The 23,968-nt window shown below is 50.5% G+C and overlaps 1 protein-coding gene and 1 non-coding gene across 5 annotated transcripts in view; one reads left to right on the top strand and one right to left on the bottom strand.

Annotated features, from left to right (window-relative positions):
• Window positions 1-23,968, top strand: part of LOC129150024 (beta-defensin 1-like) — a 42,504-nt gene that overhangs the window by 15,773 nt on the left and 2,763 nt on the right. The gene's annotated exons all lie outside the window — the stretch shown is intronic.
• Window positions 7,568-22,837, bottom strand: LOC103304245 (uncharacterized). Of its 4 annotated transcripts, XR_008556808.1 has the most exons (5): window positions 22,774-22,835; window positions 21,359-21,572; window positions 13,729-13,933; window positions 7,771-7,980; window positions 7,568-7,630 (listed from the first exon to the last, which is right to left on the bottom strand). It is a non-coding gene; the product is annotated as an uncharacterized LOC103304245 (transcript). The 4 variants fall into 4 exon arrangements; XR_008556810.1 differs by lacking the exon at window positions 21,359-21,572 and having other exon boundaries at window positions 22,774-22,837; XR_008556809.1 differs by lacking the exon at window positions 13,729-13,933.

The following is a 23,968-nucleotide window of genomic DNA, read 5'->3' as shown; positions in this document are numbered from 1 at the left end:
TGCTGCAGAGGCTGAGTGGTTCCTGTGTGCCGTGAGATGAAAAGGTTGACAATCACGGGCCTAAAGGACTGCAGGAGCCAACCTCAAAGGAGGCCGACTCAGCCTGCAGGCGTTTGGGCTCCAGGGGAGTTGATCACCTTGGAGGAAAGCCAGAGCCTCCTGGACCGGGTCCCCGGTGTTTACCGGAGCAGACGGTGCCGACTGGCACACAGCACCCTGTGCTTCCCCTGGTTCTGCCTTCCTCTTCCCGCTCGTACACCCCTGCTGCCCTCACATGTTAGGATGGTCCTTGTGCCCTGGCCGGTGGCTCAGCTGCTTGGAGCCTGGTCCTGTGCTCCTAAGGTTCTGGTCTGATTCCCAGGCCGGGCACATCCCTGGGTGGCAGTTTCCATTCCTGGTTGGGGTGCATATGGGAGGCGGCTGATGGATGTTTCTCTCTCTCTCTCTCTCTCTCTCTCTCTCTCTCTCTCTCTTTCTCCAATGGAAACATGTCCTGGGGCAGTGATGGCGAACCTATGACACATGTGTCAGCACTGACATGCGTAGCCATTTCTGATGACACGTGGCCGCTGAGGCGGCCGCATGCCGAGGTTGAAACATTTGCTGCTCCTGAGGATGAAACATTTGCGACTAGAGTCTTGGAGTTAGACTCTAGTCGCAAACGATTCATCCTCCCCTGTTAGACACTCTGTGCCGGAGGTCTGTAGGCCAAAACAACGGAAGTTCGGCACAGAGCGTCTAGTTCTGGGACTTCCAGTTAAGCCGGAATCTTTGCCCTCACTTCCACCGGCAGAGCAGGGAGCATCTGAACACAGCGGGGGACACATCTCTGGGGGCCCTGCCATTACCAGTAACCAAATAACAGTTAATCACAGCAACCATTATCTACTGTTCGGGGGTGTCATGGATTTCTAAACCATCATTACTGAGATAAGTGAGGGGGAGGCTGGGAGAGGCGAGGGTTTGTGGCGTGCTATGGGTGCCATTTCCTGGCATTAGAAATAGCGGCAGCCATTTTAATTCACATAAGGAACACCATCTTGCTCCATAGTGCAGACTCCATTTTACCACTATTACTGTTGTGCATCCTTATTAACCCCTATTTCTGCTTATTAACCCTGCCCTTTCCTAAAAGACAGTTATATGCACCATTTGTGGTTAGTTAGGCTAGTTAACCCCTAATTGCCTGCAGGCCTAACAAGCTATCTATAATACTATCTTCTGTCACTGCCCCCCTGATGGAGAACCCAAAAAATAAAAAAACTAAGGTTAAGTAAAGGAAGTGGTAGTAGCAGTGGCCAACCCTTTAAAGAGACATGGACCGAGATGTATGGCTTTATAGAAAAAAATGGCAGATCATTTTGCGTTCTACGTACTGAAACGGTAGTAAGCAGAACGTGGAATATAAATAGACATTTTGAAACTAATCATTCCCAGCTCTTGGAAAAAAGTGAGGACGAAAGGAAGGAATACATTTCCAGGCAGCTACACTTTTATAAGAGCCAATCTAATTCCATCCTTAAATTTATGAAAGGCTCTACAAATTTAACATCTGCAAGTTTGAGCATTGCTCACTCTATAGCTCAGCATGGAAAAGCGCTCAGTGAGGGAGAATTTATTAAAGAAACTCTCCTAAGATGTGCACCGGTTCTATTTGACGATATGGAGAATACAGATGCAATTATTAAGAGAATATCTGAGTTACCACTCAGTAGAAATATCATAAAAGATCGAATAATGAGACTGAACACAAACGTACAACATCAATTAAAGAGAGACATAAGGAAGTGTAAATATTTTTCGATCTCTCTTGATGAAACTACTGATGTCACATCACATACTCAGTTGGCCATTCTTGGTCGATGTTCTGATGGTCTCACAATGAGAGAAGAGTTGATAAAGTTAGTATCAGTGTCAACAAGTAAATCAGGAAGCAAAATATGTAAGGTTATTATACAAACATTTCGTGACCTAAGCATTGATATCTCTAAAGTTGTGTCAGTGACGACATATGGGGCACCAAATATGGTGGGGTAAAAAGTCGGATTTGTCAAATTGTTTACAGAAGCTATTGGACATCGAATGTGCCTTTTCATTGTATTATCCATCAGGAGGCTTTATGTACCAAGACAGGATTCACCGACTTAAAGGACTTAATGTCAGTTGTTACAAAAATAGTTAATTTAATAGCTGCTCGCCCCCTTCACAAGCGAGAATTTTCGGCACTTTTACTGGAGGTTGATTTCACCTACAGTGGACTGCTGATGTACAACAATGTAAGCTGGCTCAGCCGAGGCAAAGTTCTTGAGCGCTTTATGGAGTGCTTTGAAGAAATTAAGGTATTTCTTGACGATAAGGATCTGGGAAACTTTCCTCAGCTTAATGATGATAAGTGGGTCAACACCCTGATGTTTTTTACAGATCTCTCTGTTCATATTAATGAACTGAACTTAAAGTTACAAGGTTTTGGCAAAAGTATTGACGTTATGTTTGGATACATAAAAGCTTTTGAAAGTAAAGTTAACATTTTCAAGCGAGATGTAGAAACTAAAACTTGTAAGTATTTTCCTCGAGTAACAAAGTGTTTTGAGAAGGCCAGTGCAGCTGTACAAAATGAAATGGAACTCTTGCATACAAAGTACCGGCATGTTTTAGACTTGTTACTTGACCAGTTTAGTGATAGATTTAGTCAATTTAGAAGTCTAATACAGACCATGAAAACAATTAAGTATCCTGATGTAGTAGTCTACAGTAGTCTGGAATTAAATGGTTTCCAATGGATGCAAATTGATGATTTGGAGATGCAACTTGCAGAATTTCAAGACAGTATCTGGGCTCAGGTGTTTGTCGACTTGAGGTCAAAGCTTGAGAATCTGGAAAGGTGCTGCTTGGAGAATCAAGAGGAGTGCCACTACGAACAGGAAATTTGGAGTGCCTGGAACCAACTACCAGACACTTCTAGCACCCTGAAAAATATAGCAATGGCTTTACTCACAATTTTTCCCTCTACATACTTTTGTGAGGCCTTATTCTCGGCATTAAATAATATCAAAACCAACAAAAGAAACAGATTGACAGATGAAGTTAGTAGCGCTTGCTTGGGCCTGAAGGGTACAAAATATCAACCTTCAATTGAAGATTTAGCCAATGAAATTCAGCAACAAAAAAGTCACTAATAGGCAGGTTAGTTAAAGAAATCATCCTCCCCCTCACTTATCTTAGTTCATGGCACCCCACACAAGCTAAATAATATCAAGACCAACAAAAGAAACTGACTGACGAACGAACAAAGAAGTCACTAAGCAGGTAAGTTAAATATTTAGTTTTTGGTTTATTAAATACAATTATATATAACAATTATACATTTATGCTATTTAAACTATAAATATCATGAAATAATGTTTTTTCCTCAAAGTGACACACTACCCGAGTTATGCTCAGTTTTTTGGCGAAGATTGACACACCAAGCTCAAAAGGTTGCCCATCACTGTCCTGGGGTGAGGATGAAAAACAAGAAGTAAAGATGAGTTTTGTTCTGAGGGTCCCCCATCTTCTCAAGCTGCTGGCTCTTGAATAAACCTGCTTTGCTCCATCACACCCTGTCCCTTGAGTACTGGCTCGTGAGCGGCAGGCAGCTGAGCTGGGTTGGTGCCCCAGGACATTGTTCTGGCCCCATGTGCAGCATCTGTGCCTGGAGGTCTGTTCACAAAGGGTCATCTCCTTCGCATTGGGAAGTCTTTCCATGTCATTTGCTCAATGTCGGTTGCGGTCAGACAGACAGAACAAAATCCACTGATTTCACCGTCTTGAAATGTGCAGCCAGTGGCATGGAGGGCATTCACATTGTTGCAGCCTTCACCACTGTCCATCTCCAAAACTTTCCATCTTCCAAAGAGCAACTCTGTGCTTATTAAACACTCACTCCCCCTCCCCTGGCCCCTGACCACCACCATTGCACCTTCTGTCTCTGAATTTGATGACTTCAAGAACATCTTCATTGTGGAATCCTACGGCATTTGTGCTTCTGTGCCAGGCTTATTACACTGTGCCTGGTTCCTCTTGGCATAGTGGTCGGCAAACTCATTAGTCAACAGAGCCAAACATCAACAGTACAACGATTGAAATTTCTTTTGAGAGCCAAATTTTTTAAACTTAAACTTCTTCTAACGCCACTTCTTCAAAATAGACTCGCCCAGGCCGTGATATTTTGTAGAAGAGCCACACTCAAGGGGACAAAGAACCGCATGTGGGTCGCGAGCCGCAGTTTGTTGACCATGGCTCTTGGCAGATCTGTGTTGTAGCACGGGTCAGAATTTCCCTCTTTTCTGAGGCTGAATCACATTTCAAGGCTGAATAGGGAAGTCGCCATCACACGGGACCCTGGAGCTCAGTCACGGATCACTTAGCTGACAAGACAGCAGGTATTTCACCTGTCACACTCCAATGTGCAGCTTCCACTCATGGGGTCTCTTCTCCTCCAGCAACTTCCCATTGAGTCACCCTGACAGGGTCCCTCCTGTGCCCTGCTGCTCCCCAGGGCACATTAACCCCTTCCCACTGGCTCAGAAACTGCTGTTTGCAAGGGGTCTTGTCAGCACTGGGTCCACACGCAGGCTACGGGGTTTCTTGGTCCCTCTCTTCTTCTCTGTGACTTGCTCTCTCCGTTCCCTCTGCTTGGGACGGACGAGGGACAGGTCTCCTGTTCCAGAGAACGTCTCCCATTCTGGGTTTGACAGATTGCGTCCCTGAGCTATAGTTTTACTGGTTCCTCTAACTTCTGTATTTCCTGTAAAATGTTAGACCTAGAGACTCGATGAGTTTCAGGTTCAGCCAGATCTTGGGCCAGACTCTTTCCTGGGTGGTCCTGGTTGCATCCCTCTACATCCCACAGGGGATGCACCCTGAGTGCGGACAAGTGTGGTCTCAGAGCTGGGCTGGCGCCACCCCCACCCCCCACTCTATTCTCCAACACTCCCTTCCCCTGCTCCTCCCAGGGCTTTTCACAGAAGGGAGTTTTGCTTTGTTTTTGTTAATCTTCACCAGAGGCTATTCTTCCATTGATTTTCTTTTGAGAGAGAGAGAGAGAGAGAGAGAGAGAGAGAGAGAGAGAATGGAGAGAGACACATCAATTGGTTGCCTCCCCAACCCACCCAGACCTGGGCCAGCTAACCTAGGAACATGTTGCCTTTGGCTGGGAATCGAACTTGTGACCCTTTGGTGTGAAGGCCGATGCTCACGAAGGGTGTTCAAGCAACCACTGAGCACTGTTTGGGGTCCGTGATGTCACTCAGGGGTTTTCTAATCCCACCTCCCCTGCTTCCTCCATCAGCTGGGATGTTCTAGAAGGAAGGTGTGTCCTTCATCAGCTATTATTTACGGGGTGGGGGCATCCAGAGGTTGAGAGCATGCCTGCTATTTCCTTTCAAGACAGAGTGGTCCCCAGGATAGCTAAGCTTTTAACATTTTTCCCAATTAAAATTATGTTATTAAAATTGTTTTTGGCTACAGTTTATATCCAATATTATTCTGTATTTGTGTCAGGTGTACAGCATAGTGGTTAGACAAGCCTATCCTTTACCCTGTGTCCCCGATATTTCCAGCCCCCGCCTGGCACTGTCCCTAGGACCCCGTAGCTTTCCCAGGGCAGGGAGAGGCCATGGAGATCTCATGGGGTAGCTCAGTCACCGAGCCTGCCTGAGGGCAGGTGAACTGCCACCACCTGAACTGGTATTCCTTCTCTGCCTTCTGCCCCAAATGGGGGTGCTGTGTCTAAACTGACAAGGAGGGCGGGGTGAGGGCAAACATTTGTAGGACAGTGGAAGTTCATTCATGCTTACGACCTAGCGATGCAGATGGGGTGCTGGGGGACTGTGGTGGGCCGCCAGCTGTGGGCATGGATGGGAAGGAGGCTGCCTGCAGGCTGGTTGGTGCAGGAGGTGGGCCATGAGGGGCGGTGAGGCAGGTGTGCTCTGAGGGATGGGGAATAGGTGGCATAAAGGTGGGAGGGTCCACAGTCGTCCTTTGGGATCCCAGACCTTAGGCCTGAAGAGTGAAATGGAAGAGGAGTGGCTTTATGTGTTTACTAGAGGCCCGGTGCATGAGATTCGTGTGTGTATGGCAGGGGTTGTCCTTCAGCCCAACCTGCACCCTCTCCAACTGGGACCCCTCAGGGGATTTCCAATTGCCGGTTGTGGATCGGGCCTAAAATGGCAGTCTGACATCTCTCTCACAATCTGGGATTGGTGGCTTCCAACCGCTCGCCTGCCTGCCAGCCTGATCACCCCCTAACCACTCCTCTGCCAGTCTGAGCAATGCCAAACTGCACCCCTGCTGGCCTAATCACCCTCAACTGCCCTCCCCTGCAATCTGGTCGCCCCCAACTGCCCTCTCTGTTGGCCATCTTGTGGCGGCCATCTTTGATCACTAGAGGCGGCCATGTTGTGCAAGGGTGTGAGAGTCAATTTGCATATGACCTATTTATAATATACGATTATTATTGTTTTTTTAATATTTTTCAGAGATGAAGGGAATGAGATATGGAAACATCAATAATGAGAGAAAGTCATTGATGGGCTGCCCCCTGCATGCCCCACAAAGAGGATCGAGGCCACAAGCCAGGCATGAGCCCTGACTGGCAATCAAACAGTAACCTCCTGCTTCACAGCTCGACGCTCAACCACTGTGCCACACTGGCCTGGCAGAAGCGGAGTGGTTTTATAGTCCCACCGGACGCCCTCAAAAGCCAAGCTTGGCCAACCCACTGCCCCCGGCCTGGCATGCCACACGCACTGGATTTGGGGTGGGACCCTGCTGGGCCCCGGAGGGGGGAAGTGGTGTCCTTTGCCCCCTCGTCAGACACTCCTGATTGCGGGTGGACCCTCTGAACATCTCACACTGTGGATTGGTAATGAAGTGAGGAGGAGGTGACATGGCTATGGCCCTCAATCCTCCCTCCCCCTTTCCTGGGCTTTCAGCTTTGGTGGCCTGGCCTGTCTCACTTCTTTTTTTGTTGTTAAAATCCTTTATTGTGGAAAGTATTACATATGCCCCCTGTTTTCCCGCTCTGACGCCCGGCCCCAGGCCCTCAGGGCCCCATTGTCTGTGTCCAGGGGCCATGCATCTCTGCATACACGGTCCTTAGTTGGTCACCTCCCACCCACGCAGCCTCCCCGCCTTCCCTGGAGACTCCCCACTTGTTCCATGCTTCCATGGCTCTGGATCCACTCCGATCATCAGTTTATGTTGTTCTCCAGACTCCACCTATGAGTGAGATCATGTGATGCTTGTCTTGCTCTGACTGGCTCAGTTCACTTAGCAGGATTGTGTCCTTCGTAACCTGGCTTTCCTAACGTCTTCCCAAAGGAGACACAGGGTTCATGTGGGTCCGAAGGAGGCATGTTCTTTTTTTTTTTTAAAAGGTTTTCTTTTAGGAAAACAAAGCTTACAAGTAGTCCCTGTGGCTTTGTCTCCCCCGTGGCTCCAGCTCAGAGGCAGCACTTGGCCTTCCCTCTGTAGCAGTAGCCCAAGTGCTGGGTGTAGAGTGGGCATGGGGAGAAGTTGCAGGTCCCCCCCTTTTTGGCACATATGTATTCTGGACTCCTGTGTAACAGACTCGCGAGGAGGCCAGCACCTGTGAGGAGGCAAAGAAGACACATCAGGCTCCTGGCTCACAGCCAACGTGACTGCAGGACACTTGGTGACACAGGACACACAGCCCTTCCCAGAGCACTGCAGAGACGGTGCCCTCCCAGGAACTGCGCCCCCACTGACCTCTGGGACTGCTCATGCAAAAGCCTGTGCCTTTTGTCTGAGGTTTATGCCCTCCATCTGAGTTCTGTGCCCTCCGTCTGAGGTTTATGCCAGCTGCCTGAGGTCTGTGCCCACCATCTGAGGTCTTTGTCCTCTGTCTGAGGTCTATGTCCTCCATCGGAGGTCTATGTCCTCCGTCTGAGGTTGGTGACCACTGTGGCTAAACCAAAGCTGAGGATGAGGAGCAGGGCTGTGAGTGGGTTTCCTTCTGCCCAGAGAGCTGTCCTGAGCACCCAGTTCCTCCCCAAATAAGGTTCCTCTGCTTCACCCTGTCACCAGAACACACATGCTCTGTTCCACAAATACTCATGTCTGTTTAAGAAATAATCTGTACTGAAGATATGTTTACTGATTTTAGAGAGGAAGGGAGAGACAGAGAGACACAGAGAGATAAAACAAATCTGTGAAAGAAATATCAATCTGTTGCCTCCTGGACACAGCCCAATGGGGATGGAGCTGGAAACCTATATGTGCCCTGACCGGGAATTGAACCCACAGCCTTTCCATGTATGGGAGGATGCTCCAACCAAGCAGGCCGCCCGGCCAGGTCTATGTGTGTCTTTAAAAAAAAAAAAAAACGTAACAAATTTCAACTCCTATTTTGCATATCCATGTTCCAAATTCCGACACCTTTGGTCAATGTATTATTTTATTCACCATTAGTACCCTACATAATTTAGGACGTATTCGTCCACCCTTGTTTTTAAACCAACATGGTAATTTTCTACTGGGGTTTTCTGTCCATGCACACGTTTTGTGTCCATGCTTAAGTGTCTCTCTAACCAGTGAGCACACCTTAAACACTCCGGCTGTGTGCTACGCGTTCATGTGACCTGGCAGCGCCCCTCCCCACCCCCGTCCCGGCCCCACTTCTGCCAGGTCCTGGACTTCAGGGCCAGGTGGAAATGATTACTACACCATGAGCTTCCATTCATTGTTTTCTTTCTTTGTTTCTTTCTTTCTTTTCTTTCTAAACAAAAGCAAAAGGATAAAATACTTATATATTCATTTTCTCTTTCTTTTTAAAATTTTTAATGAATTTATTGGGGTGAAATTGGCTAATGAAATTGTATGGTTTTCAGGTGTCCCTTTAACCTGTGCAGTGTGTTGCTCTCACTGCTCTCTCCGGTGGGAATGTATTCTGCCTTCCTCTCTGACGCAGAGACTCTCCAAACAGAAGGCCCAGGACTGGCCGCCAACTCTCTGTGAGAGAGAACCAGGCCGCCCAGGATGTCCCTGGGAGTGGCCCTCAGGCCCTGGCTTTGCACTGATTGGAGTCCTGGATTGAATTGTGCCACCGCCTCCCACCCACACGCTGAGGCCCTGCCCAGCCAGGACCCACAGGTGGCTTTACTTGGAGGCTGTGTGAAAAGGTGATTTCAGTGAAATAAGGTCATAGGCGTCGTCCCAATCCAATGTGACTGGTGTTCTGATACGAAGTGGAGATTGGGACGCACAAAGAGACGTGTGGGGCGCTTGGGCGTGGTGCCAGGCCCTGTGTGGGCCCAGCGAGGGCGGCCCCTGCAAGCCCAGGAGGGCGGTCTCAACCCTGGGTCTGAGTTCCTAGCCTAGAACTCCACGAAATCAATGTCTGTGGTTAAGGGACCCGGGCAGCGTTTCGCCTGGCAGCCCCGCTCACTAGCGCCATAGGCCACGCCACCCTGGCAAACAGAGCCTTCGAGGCCATGGACCTGCTCGTCGGAACCAGGGTTTCATTCTGATCAACATTGTTCTCCCTCTGAATCCAGGGCCCTGGTGCCGCTGCCACCTCCAGCCGGGAACTGTGGGCATCTGGGGTCTGGACCTTTGGCCATGTCTGGGGTCATGGTTGGTTATCAGGACCATGAGGGTGTGTGGAGGTGCTCCAGGCACCTGTGGGTTGAGGCAGAGAGGCAGCTGGATGCAGACAGGGCACAGAGCAGCCCTGGCACCAGAACTGCCTGGCCCTGCATGGCAACAGGGAGAGGCTGAGGAACCGTGGTCCCAAACAGTGGATCTTCACCCCGCACAGTCCTTACCACCACTGGGAGGCACTTAACAATATGGTGCAGTGTGCCAGAGTGGGACCTATGAACTGGGATTTAAAACAAGTCCTTAGGCACAGGAAGTGTGCAGTCAAGAACTGAGAACTTCTGGACTTCAACTGGTGTTGAAATTTTAGTCATAGAATGAACAGAAAAGAGAACGAAAGGGTTACTGGGTCAAAATAGTGGGGTAAAGCCGGGGGGGGGGGAGTGGCTGGGTGGAGCGGGGCAAGCAGCGGAAAATGGGGGACTTCTGTAATACTGTCAACAATAAAAAAGTTATGTATTAAAACAAAGAACTACTGGGTCAGGATTTGGGAGCAGACAGGAATGAGGGGAAGCACAGCATATTCTATTAGTATAAAAAATAAACTTGTTAGGAATTTAAAAACTTGAGTAGTTAGTAGAAATAGTGATATTTTTCTATTTATACATTTATATAGAAAATTTGAATATTCACTTGAACATGAAAATTTAGTTGAGATAGAGAAATACTCGGAAAAAATACAATTTACTAAAATAAACAAATGAGAATTAGACAATCTAAATAGTCCCAAAACCACCAAAGCAATTGAGTCCATAGATAAAACTAGACAAGATGGCTTCATCAGCAAAGTCTACCCAGCAATGAACAAGGACTAGAGTTGACAGGGCACAGACTGTTCCTCAGAGCAAACAAAGGGAGACTACTCACCACCAGGGTCCCGGTGTGATGCCAGCTTGGTCTTAACACCAATATCTACCGCGATTAGTAATGCCGGGTGTGGGGAAGGTTGGGTGGGGCGGGGTCCATGGGGAAAGAGAGGACATATGTAATACTGTCAACAATAAATATTTTTAAAAGTTCAGTAAGGGCAAGAAACTAAGGGAAAACTAGAGGCCAATGACCAGCAGAGTCAAAAGTCCTAAATAAAATATCAGTAAAAAGTCAAACCAAGTTTTACTTATTTCACAAACTCAGGGTTATTTAACATTTGAAAATCAGTCACTGCCTATTAAGAATAAAGGAGGGAAATAATATGGTTATCTCCAACAGAGGAAGAAAAACACTGGGAAAATATCCAACATGGACCTATGGTAAAAACAACAACAACAACAAAAGAACCCAACCAAGAAAGAACTAGAGGAAACTGGCTTCATATGAGCCAGAATGCCTGCAGGAGCTGCTACAAACAGGAGCCTCAATGGTCAAACTCTGGAATTCCCATTTGAGATCGGCAGCAAGACCAGCATAGCTGCTGTCATTAATTCCATCCAAGGCTGTCCTTGAGGTTCTAGCTTGAGGAGTAAGGTAAGAAAACATATGTAAAAGGTATAAGTGTTGGAAACAAATAACACAGCCAATTTCTACGTGGAAACCTAACGAAATACGTGCACTACCTCTACCTATCAGAAATAAAATATTTTTTGTGACGTTAAAGAAAACCTAAATAAAGGGAAATGCTATTTAAGTGCTGGAAGATTATATGAAAAATGTGAATTTCCCCCAACTTAATCTACAGACTCAGCCCTAATCCCAAGACATCCTTTTAGTGCAACGTGACCAGCAGATCTTAATTATATATGAAAGTTAAAGGGCCAAGAACATCCCATACCTTCCTGGAGAAGAGGGGGGAGACTCTCTTTAGGGCCTCCAGGGCTAACTGTAGAGCCACTGCAATTAGACCACATGGTAAAGACGCAGGACAGACGAATAGACACGGGGAAGCAATAAAGGCAAACAGGGACCAGCACACGGGGGGGAGGGGGGACGCTGGGGGGGGCGTTGCTAAGGAATAGCAGGGCTCAGCACCGCGATGGGAATGTGGTCCTCTCAGGAGTTGGTGCTGGACAAGTGGATATCCATATTGAAAACACTTCACCCTTAGCTCCCCTCTCCCCCACCACACGGCTTAGACGCCCAGGTGTAAAAAGGGGAAAGCTCACAGGAGACACTCTCAAAGCTTTTCTTCATGTCTCTGGTTAGAAAGGATTTCCTACGATGCCCAAGAGCCTAAACCCTAAAGGAAAAGCTATGACACATTTACCATCCTCATTAAAGCAACGATAAAACCCTCTCGGAAAGATTCCATTAAGATAGCGAAAAATCTAGGTACCAGGGAGAAGGTGTCTGCGGTGCACATGACTGCCAAAGGGCTTGTCTGCAGACGGTATAAAGCACTGCCACAAATCACGAAGGAAAGACGGATAATCTGATGGGAAATGTGGGCAGAAGACAAGAGGCACTTCACAACAGGTGTCCCCGTGGCCAGGAACGACCTACAAACGTACCCACCGCGTTATTTACCAGGGAAACGCACATTAACCCTCCGGTGAGCACCCCACTGAGCAGATGGCTCACTTAGGAATGGACTGATATTCGCAAGTGTTGGCATGAATGTGGGGCAACGGGAACCTACATGCACTGACTGTGAGTGTGTGAACTAGCATACGCAGTTTCCTACCACAGTTTGACATTCTCCTTCACAATCAAATCCAAGCTTAGCCTACCAAGCCGCCAGGCCACCACCCTTGGTCTCCACCCACTTGAAATGCGCACACAAACCAAGCTGCATGATCAGCATGATAATCACAGTGGGAACGTCCAAGAAATAGCCCAGCAGCCATGGCTCAGTGGCTGAGTGTAGACCCATGAACTAGGAGGTCACGGTTTGGTTCCCAGTCAGGACAATGCCTGGTTTGTGGGCTTGATCCCCAGTGGGGGCGTGCAGGAGGCAGCCAATCAATAATTCTCTCTCATCATTGTTTCTTTTTTATTTTTTGTTAATTCTCATCTGAGGATATTTTCCCATTGACTTTTAGAGAGAGCGGAAGGGGCAGGGAGAGACACAGAGAGACACATTGATTGGATGCTTCTGCTCATGCCCCAGGTGTGGCCGGGGATCAAGCCTGCACCTGAGGTTATGTGGCCTTGACCTGAATGAAACCTGGGACCCTTCAGTCCCAGGGCCAACATTCCACCCACTGAGCCAAACCAGCTAGGCTCTCATTGGTATTCCTCTCGCTCTATCCCTCTCCCATTCTCTCTCTGAAATCCATTAAAAATCTTTTATAAGCGACCACCCAGGACACAGGGAGCCATCTTTGGTCTTGAGAGAACCCTGTGAGGAGCGTGGGAGCCTTTCAAAGCTGAGACGAGGAGGGGAGAGACACAGGAGCCCAGGGTGCTGGCCAGGCTGCTGACAATGCAACCTGGTCTCTGTCATTCGACCTGAAGTGGGGCACCGAGGCTGGCCTCCTGCTACACAATGAGAACAACGCGACCCCTCGGAACCGTGTGAGCAGGGAGCCCTGGGGAGCCGGGACTAGACTATAAATGTCTTATTCTAAAAGATCACCAGGCTGAGGCGGGAGCCACTGGCCAAGGTGACATGGGTTTGGGGGAAGAACCAGGCCCAGACTGGATCAGGGCCAGGAGCCACACCCCTGCCTCCTCCCAGGACTTTGGGCGGAACCAATCACATGAGAACTCAGGCTGGAGGAGCAGGGCCAGGACAGGGCTGCCTTGACCCAGCAGTGGGTGGGAGGAGCAAACACAGATGCTGCTCCTTGGGAGCCAAAGAGGGCCAAGTGGGTGTTGGCCACCCCTGCTTCCAAGTCCCCTCATGTGGGGATTGAGGGCCGGGCCTGGCCATGGGGTCACCCCCGGGCTGCTCAGAAGTGAGGAGCCTGCATTGCGCCCTGGCAAGTCTGAGGCTCTCTCCCTGGTCAGGACAAAGCGGTGGCTGGGCAGTCATCCTGGGAGGGGCTGCCTAAGGGTGGGTGCCCTCCCCTGTGGTCACTGAGGGAGAGGCTGTCTGTCAGCTAGGGCGGTGCCGTCCCACGAGGAGCAGAGGCCAGCGAGGATTGCCTCTGGTTCCTGGGAGTCCTTCAGGCTACCTGGGGACACACTCACACAAGCCCCTCCTGCAAAGCAGCAACCCTGCAGAGCACACGGGATGCACCCAAGATCCCAGCCTCCTCTGCAGGCGCAGCCCACGCAGCCCGCTCTCCCAGAGGCCTCCATGGCCGGACTGTCCGCAGCGCTTCTGGTTAAGCTCGGGACAGCTGTCACTCAGTCCTGTTTAGATTGTCCCGAGTGCATGGGGCGGCTCTGGAGGCTGCGGGAAGGAGGGGGAGAAAGTAAGGGTTCAGGGTTCAAGCTGGATTCGGGGGTTCGTCGTTCACTGGCATTGGAAGTGTAGACCCACTGAGACTCTCTTAAACAACAGCCTGACGTCTGACTGGCGAGGCCCAGGGGTTGAGCATGGTCTCATCTCGTCTTGTGACCTGGGAGGTCATGGTTCAATTCCAGGTCAGGTCATAAGTCCGGGTTGCAGGCTCGATCCCAAGTAGGCAGCGGGTCCATGATTCTCTCTCATCATTGATGTTTCTCTCTCTCTCTCTCTCACCCTTCCTCTTTGACATCAATAACCGTATATTTAAAAACACTGATAGAAAAAGAAAGAGAATAGCAGGGAAGTGTTAGAGAGTGGGAATTTTTGAGCATGCTTCCAGAGAGACCGTGGACTGTGCCCCAGACAGAGATGTCAGTGCTGACACCAGGCCAGGCCTTGAGATAGGGTCTCATGGCCCCTTCCCAGCATGTAGGCCTTCTTTCATAGAACACTGTCAGCTTTCTGAAGAACAGGATGACTAGGTGAATAACATGGTCCTCAATGGCATAAATCCTGACGTTACTTAGGAAAAACTGTTTTGTCTTGGGTTACTTGTTCTGCAAAAACAGGATGTGGTTAATGTGCTTAAAAGTGGTCCTACACAAAGGGTTGCTGCTGCTCTCTGGTCTCCCTGCGTGGAGAGAGGCAGAGAGACCAGATCTCTCCAGGGGGAGATCTCTGAGAGACGTTCCTCAGCCCCGGGAATGGTAGAGGTCGGAAACCCCGCCTGCTAAATTTCCTGATTGACTCTGATAGGAGCCACCTGGATCTGGTTCTTCTGGTTCTGTTCTGTGGGCACCCACCTGGGGTCTCTGGAAGGCTGGACGCAGCGCTACTTCCGAGACCAGATCCTGGCGCACGACGGTGCCGAGCGAGCCTCAGTTGGTTGTCATTGTCTTTGTTATTCTGTGTTATTGTGGTCTTAATTGTCTCTATCATTAGAATAGGTCAGTCTGCTTCTGTATGTACTCCCCTGCAATATTTTTTTTTAAATTTTCAGGAAATCAAGTGGCGAGCAGATGACTATGGAGCCTCCATTAACACTTTTGGTTTACAGAAATTTTGTGAGCCGGCGCTGCCAAAAACCTCCCCAGAGGTCAAAAACTCAGACTGTCTGGTGTATAAATGTAAGTGTGAGAGTCTGTGTGAAGTGAAAGCTACTTTGTGCTGTCTGGCTGCACACATGAGAGTATTTGTTATCTCTTTCTGTTGTTTAATTTGCTTAAAGATAGTGCAAACCCTGCCTTGGAAGACAGTAGAGAACTTTTAATTGCTTTTTCTTGGTTTATAATTTTGCTGTGTTAGTTTAAAATTTTGGAATTCTAGGGTTAATGTGAAGGTTGCCAATCCAGAGAAATTTAAACAAAGGCTTGTTGGGTTAAGATTAGTCATAATTAACTGCTTTGTATACTGCCTTTTTCAGCCCTGCTAGCAAACAAAGCTCTAGAACTGCGACCTGCCTGCCCTTCTGGATAGATTTACAGTGGGTCTCTGCAGGAGGAAGAGAGCCGAAAACTTCTCCAGAGCAGGTGTAGAAAGGGTAGAGGCGATGGAATTCACTCTCAGCCTGCCGAGAAAGAGAAGCCCTAGACTGGGGAACAGGGGATGGTTGGAGATATCAGAAGTGGTGAAGGTTGAGATCTTCTGGGGCCTTGGACTAAAGAAGGAAAATCTGGGAGGGAGAGCAGCTGTTCCTTAAGTGTAAAAAGCCTTGTTATACAGGATCTCAGACCGCTTGCCTTATTTCCCCTGCTAAGGACAGAGTAAATGGTTAATGCAGAAAAGGGGGCAGGGCGCATCGGCGGGGAGAGCAGGGAGAGATAGGTTTTTGTTGATTTTGCTGGCTACAAGCAGCTCTGCTGGCATCCTTGGTTTCTTACTTGTCTCAACTATGCTGGCAAAACACAGTGGATCTTCCTCTGCCCCTTTTCTCACTGTCTGAGCCTGGCAGGGTGGGGTTACTGGGTACTTCTTGGGCGGTGTTGGAATATTCAGCAAGGGAACTTTAAGATATAATATCTTTAATGTTACAACTAGTTTAAGTTTTAAAAATCTCTGTCTCTCAAAAAGAAATATTTTTACTTGCTCTTAGTTTTATCACAGAAGGTCTAAGTCATAAATGTTAATCAAAGAAATTATGGCTGTTTAAAAAATTGAGGTTTCAAAGAATAAGGAATACTAAGTAGAAGGTCTGAGGCATGGTTATGCATTTTTAAAGGACATAGAAAGAAGGTTTAAAGGCTAATTTAGAAGTGGCTATTTCAATAGAAGGTTGTGTAGGTGTAAGAAGGAGAAGAGATATGTTGTAAAGAAAGCAAATAATACAGGCCAATAAGCCAGGAAGAGTAAATAATTTGCATTTTGCCTTCCTAAACATAGGATAACTAGCTTATGCCAAAGTACTTAGGGAGGGACTGATAAAAGAAATCTAATAGTTACTGTTTGTTATAATTTGAAAAGTCCATAAAAAGGACTGGCAAGGAAAATTCTATCTTAAAGCAGGTCAGTATATTTTTCTTCTTATACAATTCCTCTGAAATTTGGCAATACTTAATAAATAAATCATGGTAATACATTTCTTTGCATAAATTCAATAAGACCGGTTTCCAATAGTGGTTTTATTAACCGGAAACTTTGACTGGAGTGTCATGTTTTAAAGAGCCCTGCCTGAACTCTGAAGACTTGAAGCCAATAAGAGTGCCACGGAGAAAGCCTGGTATCCTGCTTGGGAGCCCTGAAAATAGCTGGTGCTGGAGCCTCAGGCCCAAACCCTACCATCACTGGCGGTTGGTCAGAGTACAAGGGGAGCAATAAGGGCGCCTCTGTGTCCCTGCGGGACCCCCACGCACTCTGAGCCACGACGAGAAGGAGGGCTGAGATGGGCCTTGAAGCCTAGGGCATGGGCCTGGGTAGAGCCACTACAGGTGAGGATTCCCCTAACTCAGCAGATACTACAGGCAGGCCTGATGGCAGCTGGATGTCTTGGCTTCCTGGCCCTACGGGGCACATTAAGATTCAATCATGAAATTCCGGCAAAGGTAGTCAGTTACCATTCTTGTTATGTTTATGCAAACAATCAGGCCAAATTAAATACAATAGATAAATTAGTCTTGATTTGGCTCTTTTGATAAACATGGGGGTAATTTTGAGGAGAAAATTTCTATTTCAATAGAAGTTATTAAAAACTAAAAGGTTTTCTTTCCCTTCCACTGAACCATTTGTTACAGTTTATCTCCGCCAGGTCACAAGCCCACCTCCTTCTGTGCCCAGACCTCGTTGTCCCTCTGACAGACAGCAAGGATCTCTTGGCTCTGAGAGAAACTTCTGACCCGCCTCAGCAGGAAGTAGCTAGAAGAGCCCACTGACGTCCATTTTCCCTAAAAGAATTCAGAGCCAGGATCCTTGAGGTATTATATTAGGCAGTTAGACAGATATGAGCAGAGCAAGGACAATGGGCCAACTAGCACTACCAGATGTAATTAAGTTTTTCCATCTCTACCTATGTGAGACAAGGGGACTCCCCAGAAGCAAGAGGGAACGAGGCTGTAGATGAAGCAGCCTGGGAGGCTGCCCTAAAACCAGTGGGGCCTCTACAGATTCTAGTGACTCTTCCAAACCCTGACCTACCCATCTCACCAGCTTACATAAAACGCCCATCTAGAGAAGCTGAAATCCGTAACCAATCTTTACTCAATTTCTTATAGGCTTTACAGTCTACCAAGAAAGCAGTCCAGAAGCATGTCTGATCCTGTCCATCCTTCCACCCTGGTGACACACGGACTGACTCCTACCAGGAAAGGACCACCCGCACAGCAGTCGAGGTCGACAGGATCATGACATGGCTTCATCACACCTGGCTTAAGACAGCCCGGCAAAAAAGAGAGTCCAGGACTTTTCGGACCCTGTAAAGATTAGTCCTAGCCCTCATTCCAGGCCCTAATCTTAAACAGGCCCACTGACTTTATTCAGCAGAGAATTAATTCTATCAAGCTTATAGTCCTCATGGTTCAATATATCTCCCTCGCCAACAATGACCCAAAACAGTCAATGATTTGACTCATGTACATAAAACCAGTGGGGAATGTTAGAGAGTGGGAATTTCTGAGCATGCTTCCAGATAGACTGTGGACTATGCCCCAGATAGAGATGTCAGTGCTGACACCAGGCCAGGCCTTGAGATATGGTCTCATGGCCCCTTCCCAGCACGTAGACCTTCTTTCATAGAACACTGTCAGCTTCTGGAGAACAGGATGACCCTGTGAATAACATGGTCCTCAATGGCATAATCCTGACGTTACTTAGGAAAAACTGTTGTGTCTTGGGTTACTTGTTCTGCAAAAACAGGATGTGGTTAATGTGCTTAAAAGTGGTCCTACACAAAGGGTTGCTGCTGCTCTCTGGTCTCCCTGCGTGGAGAGAGGCAGAGCAGTCGCCGCTTGGCTGGCCAGCCAGCTGGCTGGCTAATAAAGACTCCCTAAATTTTAATTTGGTCTGGGCTCCAGTGGTCGTTTACTTGCCTTCACTCCACAACAGAAGGACCAATGCCTTCCTCCCAGGAGCTGCTGGTAGCCCAGGAGAAGTCGGGCTGGAGAGGGAGGTCTCTGTTTAGGGGAGCGCTGTCCGTTCTGCCCCCTCCCCACACTCATCTCCTCTGCCTCCAAGCAGAGCCACCGGCCTCTGAAGCCATTTCTGGTCTGTCCCTCTCCCAGTTTATAGACCCCCCGGGCTCACCTGAACCCAGATGCCCCCTAAGACCTGCTGGACCTGGCCCAGGTCTGACCCACGATCCCGCCCGGCTCTGGGCTCACTCTGTGCCTGAGAGACATGGGGACGCCGCACTAATGGGACGCTCAGGCTCCGTCCTCACTCTGCCTGTGACAGACCACGTTCCTCTTGCTGTCATTTACCCACAGAAAGGAGATCAAGATGGTTCCTTCTCCCTAGAGGGCTGTGAGGTCGAAATTAAAAGTGAGCCCTGGCTGGTGTGGCTCAGTGAATAGAGCATTGGCCCAAGGACTGAGGGTCTCAGGTTGGATTCTGGTCAAGGGCATGTACCTGGGTTGCAGGCTGGATCCCGGCCCAGGGTGGGGTGCGGGCTGGAGGCAACCAATTGCTATGTCTCTCACATCCATGTGTCTCTCTCTGTCTCTCCCCCTCCCTTCCACTCTCCCTACAAATCAATGGAATACTATCCTTGGGTGAGGATTAAAAACAAATGAAAAACAATCAGAAAAGGGAGAGCTGTGGTTGTTTTTTTTCTCATCAGGCTGCCCCACCGGATGTCTCCGGATCTGATTGTCCCTGCCCCACCGCCCGCTTCCTGACCTCCCTGAGGGCTGTCCATTCCATCGCCCTCAGCAGCTTGCAGAGGGTGCACATCTGTGCCCTGGGCTGCGGAGAGGCGACAGGGAGTGGTGGGGCCCGTGGTGACCGGGGAGCCAGGCTGGCTAGACCAGCAGCAACCATGTAGCTGCAGCTCACTGTTGCCACATCTTCTGTGTTTGTAAGAGAAGATCAAAAAGTCCACATCGTCTGGGACAAATCCTGATGTTTAAATGTGGAGAGGAATTCAACTGTACTTTTTAAAAAATACCACGAACACCAAAACGACCCCACCTCTCCTTGGCTTCTAAGCTTCCTCCGGGAAGCCTTCCTGGGTGGCCAGGCCAGGTCACCTCCCACCTCCAGTCACATGCGCCCCAGCACCCTGCCCTGGCCGGCGTTTCACAACACGATGTCATTAGGTAATTAATTACACACCCAGGCTCCTCCCGGCCCGGCTTCTACCAAGCAGAGTCACCAGGTCAGGGCTGTGTTCTCCGGCGCCCCTCCCCAGGCAGGGCCTGCACATAGGAGCTGCGAGCTAACGATTGGCTGAAGCAGAGAGTGGACAGCCACAGACTGCCCTTTTCTTTCTTTCTTCCTGCCTTTCTTTTTGTTAATCTTCCCCGAGCATATTTTTTCCAGTGCTTCTCAGAGAGTAGAAGGAAGAGAGAGAGAAACATCGATGTGAGAGAGACCCATCAGCTGGTTGCCTCCCCAGCGGCCATTTCAGGGGCAGGGAGTGAACCTGCATCCCAGGTAAGGCTCTTGACCAGGAATCGAACCCACAACCCTGTGGAGCGCTGGCCGGCGCTCTAATCACTGAGTTACCAGCCAGGGCAGTCTCCAATGGCCTTAATGTAGAGACACCTGGGCTGGGTTCCTGACTAGCCGATTCAGGGACCTGGGTCACCGTGTCATTCTGACATCATTCAATCCTCACAGAAAGACCACTTGCGTGAAATAAATGTGGGCAATGCATTTTTTTTTTTTTCAAAGAGAGAGGAAAACTGTGAGCAGGCATGTTGTGGTCTCCGGCTGTGACCGCAGCTCTCCTTCACCCACTCCTGTTTGCCTCGGTTTCCCCACGTGTGAACCCACCAGGTTGGACTAAATGACCTCTGACGGCACGTCCAGGAGAGGGATGGGATGAGCCCACAGGGCCGGAGGGGGGCCAAGTCAGCCAGGGGTGCGGCAGGGACCACGCAGACCCGGAAACAGCAAGCTCCCTCTGTGCACTGAGCTCGGACCTGGTGATCACGTGGATCCCACAGCCGTCCATGCCCCCGTGGGCAGCGGCTGGAATGGGGGCAGCAGCCACCCTAACAGCCACACAGCCAGGACCACGGCACCAACACCCACAGGAACACCCAGCCCCCGGCCCGGGGAGTCAAGCAGAGACCGTGGGGCTCGACAGGATCACAGGCAAAGGCACTGGGAGGGATCATTGTCCCCCACACCCCGCCCAACCTCGTCCGGACAGCACACACATTCCCGTGGAAGATGTTTGTGTAGGTACGGCCTGTCCTGGGGCCCCGTCCCCAACGGGAACAGGTCACACAGAGGTCGCAGCACAGGAGACGTGGTGCCTGCAGGGCCCCACGGTGACCAGAGCCCCAGCCTCAGCCCGGTGGGCACAGCTCTTCCCCTTGCAGAGCGGCCGCTCCCCACAAGGCAGGGGCCTTCCCGAGGTGTCCAGTCCCCATTGAGAGGGCCACGAACAGGCCAGTTTGGGCAGAAGGATTGACGTGTTGTCGGAGGAGAGAGCAGATAGCCCGCCTGGGAGTATCTGAGCTAATCCTGAGCTTACTACCTGCTCCACAAGGTCAGCTCCTCCTTTATTGATTTTCTAATCTTCAGCCAAGAATATGTTTCTGTTGATGTTTTGAGAGAGATAGAGAGATAGAGAGAGGGGGAGAGGGAGAGATGGAGAGAAGGAGAGAGAGAAACATGCATCTCTTGCCTCCAGAATGCTCCCAGAGCAGGAATCAAACCTGCAACCTAGGTATGTGTCCTGCCAGGGAATCGAACCCACAACCTCACAACCTTTTGGTGCACAGGATGGTGCTCCAATCCACAGGCCACCCGGCAGGGCTCAGCTGGTGCTTCCATCAGAGCGCTGCGTGAGACCACTGCTCCTGCATCGCGGGGAGCACTGGTGTTCTCTGTGCTTTGCATGGGACGCTCCCAATCACCCCGAGACTTGATAGAGGGCAAGTCCATCTGAACGTTGACAATGCGGCATCCGGACACTCTGAGTCTGAACTGAACTGCCGTGAGAGATGCAGCATGGCTACTCCACACACACACACACACACACACACACACACACACACACACACACCACACACACACACATGCACACACACACAAATACACACGGAATTAGGGTGTCACAACACAGCACACACGCTCATACAGGGCCCACCCTGGCAGAACAGGAGAGAATGTTCTTTGGAGAAAACACAAGCCTCTAAATGGGTTTGCCACCTCTCTGAGGTTTCCAGCCAGCAACATTGAAACCTCTGAGTTAGAACACGTTCTACCCACTTTCCAGATGAGCACACCGAGGCTTAACCGGAGGAGAGTAGCCACATGTGTCCGACGAAGTGACGTCCTGGAGAGGCGGGATTGGATCTTCAGGAGCATTTCAGAGCTGGGTTACCTCAGAGCCCCCCCTCGTTTCGCAGAGGAGGAGACCAACCCCAGAGAGTGCGCCTTGCTCCAAGCCTCGAGTGAGTGAGGGACAGGCCCGGCTGAAACATGTTCGCGGATTCCTCCGAAGGTCCCGCCTTGTCTGACTCAGGGTCCGGCTGCTTTGACCAGAGGAGCTGGCAGCTCCCGGGGAGGTGTCCCAGCTGGCAGAGCGTGAGGGGCTACGCAGGGCAGGTCTCGGCCGCCCTTGGGCCCTGACTGCCCGCACAGGTGAGTCACCGACCATGAGCTGTCTGTGGGCAGGGCAGGCAGCACCTGCTTACACCAGGGCACCTGGGAGGCCCCACCCGGTGACCCGGGAGACCTGGGGATGGCAGCCTGCGCCTCTGGCAGCAGCACAGGGATCTGGCCTCACTGGGCGAGGGGCCGTCCGCAGGTGGAGTCAGTGACCCCAGAGAGGGTCCTTCTGGATGCCCAAGACCTGGTGGGGCTGGGAGGTATTGGCAGCTGCCAAGGCAGAGGGCACGGAGCCCTAGTGGTCGGACAGGGAGCTGGGCATGAGCCTTCATTCTGCAGCCAGGTCCAGCCCCCGGGCAATCGCCTGGTTGTGCTCCCCTCAGGCTCCCCACAGGAGGTCAGGAGCGGCAGGCAGACCCCAGGGGCAGCACACAGCCGGCCATCAGCCCTGGGCCTCGGGGATGCTGCCCAAAGCCTGTGCCCTCAGGGAACAGTGTATCCAGCTCTCCTCACAGCTCCCTTCACCCGGTCCCGGCCCCGGGCAGAGTGCCCCCTGGTCCCCAGCTCACCTGGGCCCACCTGGGCGAAGAGCAGGCAGAGAGGCAGCAGCAGGATGTGGAAGAGCCTCATGCTGGCTGCCAGGCTGGGCGAGGGCAGGAGGAGGAGGAGGCTTGCAGGTGGAGCCACAGGCTTCCAGAGGCCAATGTGCCTCCCTATTTATAGGGGAGAGGGTTGTGCAACCTCAGGGACGGATCTGTGGGGCGTGACTCAGCCAGGGAAATGCTCACAAGCAGCCCCTCCTGTGGTTCACCTGTGTCTGCGTGTCAGGTGGACACAGTCCCGGTACAGCTCGGGGTGAGCTCTGGCCCGGAACCCTAAGCTGGCATCTCCACTGCTCTGTCCCCCTTCTCCTCCCCCTCTCCCCCCCCCCCTCCGCCGCACCTCACCAGGATGGGAGTTATGATGGGGTTCTAGAGAAGTTCTGGAGAAGGGATCATGCTCAGGCCGCTGGTTCGAATGACTCAGATGCCCGCAACAAGGGGTCTCAGACTGCAGAGACCAGCAAGCCAGCCTGGGAGTGCCCTCCTCCCGGGAAAAGCCGAGCACCTGTTTCATGGAACCTGGGGAATCAGTTTCACCAGGGAAGGCTGCTCTGCCTCCCTCGCTTCTGCAGGAACTTTCTCCTCAATTGGCCAACACCAGCCTTTCTTTTTTTCTTTTCTTGTTTTAAGATATATTTTTATTTATTCCAGAGAGGAAAGGAAAGGGAGACAGAGATAAAATCATCTATGATGAGACAGAATCATTGATCCTCTGCCTCCTGCACACCCCACACTGGAGATCCAGCCCACAACCCGGGCATGTGCCCTGACCGGGAATTAAACTGTGACCTCCTGGTTCATAGGTCGACACTCAACCACTGAGCCACACTGGCCGGGCTGGACTGGGCACCTGCTGTCCGGTTCCCGTCAGCTATGAGAGGAGGCCCTTCCCTGACCGTGACAGAGAAGGCAGCAGGAGGGCTTGAGGACAGTGGAGAGGGTCGGACGTCCTGTGGGAAGCGGGGAGTGGCCGAGGGGGGCGCCTGAACACGTGCTGGGCAGCGTCCAGGCCCCGCTGGCACGTGTCTCCCCCTGGTACCATGTTCCAGGTGCACACGCTCACACGTGTGGTGCAGAGAAGCAGAGCCTGAAAGCACCTCGTGTGACCGCCTTCCCTCCGGGAACAGAGGGGACGAGTGACAGGCAGCGGACACCCCGTAGC

This window comes from Eptesicus fuscus, chromosome 8 (assembly GCF_027574615.1).
Source record: "Eptesicus fuscus isolate TK198812 chromosome 8, DD_ASM_mEF_20220401, whole genome shotgun sequence".
Classification (NCBI taxonomy): Eukaryota; Metazoa; Chordata; class Mammalia; order Chiroptera; family Vespertilionidae; genus Eptesicus; species Eptesicus fuscus.
This window is presented reverse-complemented; position numbering and strand designations above follow the sequence as displayed.